At 34.8% G+C, this 1383-nt stretch overlaps 1 pseudogene; it reads left to right on the top strand.

Annotated features, from left to right (window-relative positions):
- The first annotated feature begins 492 nt into the window (after positions 1-492).
- On the top strand, positions 493-1372 carry LOC103608011 (annotated as a pseudogene).
- The last annotated feature ends 11 nt before the right edge of the window (positions 1373-1383 follow it).

Below are 1383 nucleotides of genomic sequence, written 5' to 3'. Positions count from 1 at the left end.
TGAATTACATGCATATTTAGTAAAATGAGTATATTTTGAACATTACATAGACCAAATTAAGAGGGAAAAGTATTTTTAGTAATAAAGGCACTTTCAGAGTCTAAAGATTAATCTTAAAAGCTGAAGATATGGTCAAAAGCACTCTATCAAGAAAAATCTTTCATGTCCATGTCATCATGATACTGCAGAACTTCTTTTTGGGCAACTGTATCTGCATTCTGCGTTCTCAGCTACCACACTCTACTAAGTGGGACTCACACCAACCCAATATTATGCAAAGTAATTTATAAACTATCTCGCATTACTTTTCCTATTTCAATGATCTTTATGAGGAAATTCTTCTTCCCTATCCTAATTTTTTAACCTCTTTTTAGAAAACTAGAATTTTTGTTGGGAGATATACAGCTATGTAAAGCCAGCTGCTACTGGGAAAAAAACAGGAAATTTCTATGCTCAGTACAATCATTTTTGCGTCTTAGGAGAAAGGGGAAGATGAAAGACTGACTCCAAGAACTAAAGCAGAGAACAAAGGAAATTGAACTCTCTAGAGATGTTTATGTGTCGACTACAGAAGCAGTGGAACACGGGGTGTTTCTGCAGCAAACTGTTGTTTATGAAAGAGAGCTTGTAGCTGAGAGATACTTAGTGAGATCCAAAAACTACAGGGAGTATTAACAATTTGGCAGATGATGTTCAAAAATTTCAGCAGTAACAAAAAAGTCGGGTGGCTTCAATGAGAAGGTTTAGTCTACTGAAGAGAGAATCTTGCATTACAAAGGAGATAAAAATCCAAGCAGAACACATTAACAGAGGTTTGGATGATTTAGTCATAGAAGTGAAAAAGTCAGAGGCTGAAAATGGTCTTCAGTGGTCACAAGAATACCGAAATCTCAGCATGCTGCAATGTTCCACCATTTCCAGCAAACCATGCTTTTATACAATGACACAATAGCATCAAAGCAAGAGAAGTGCAAGTCATTTATTTTCCATCAGCTTAAGGTTGCTGAAAAAGAGGTACCTGAAGAAGAACTAAATGACATGTTTCATCAAGGAAAATGGGAAGTTGTTAATGAAAGCTTACTTACAGAAATCAATATTACTAAAGCACAACTCTCAGAGACTGAACAAAGACACAAGGAATTTAATTAATTTGGAGAACCAAATAATGGATTTAAGGAATCTTTTTATTCAGATATCTCTTTTAATAGAGGAACAAAGAGAAAGCATCAACAATATTGCTATGATAGTGAACAGTACAGAAGAATATGTTAACAATACTAAAGAGAAATTTGGACTAGCAGTAAAATACAAAAAAAGAAATCCTTGCAGGGTATTGTCTTGTTGGTGCTGTCCATGCTGTGGCTCAAAATAAAAAAGCTATTT

This window comes from Galeopterus variegatus, unplaced genomic scaffold, assembly GCF_000696425.1.
Source record: "Galeopterus variegatus unplaced genomic scaffold, G_variegatus-3.0.2 Scaffold7945, whole genome shotgun sequence".
Classification (NCBI taxonomy): Eukaryota; Metazoa; Chordata; class Mammalia; order Dermoptera; family Cynocephalidae; genus Galeopterus; species Galeopterus variegatus.
Note: the sequence above shows the minus strand (reverse complement) of the source record. Positions and strands in the feature narration are given on the sequence as shown.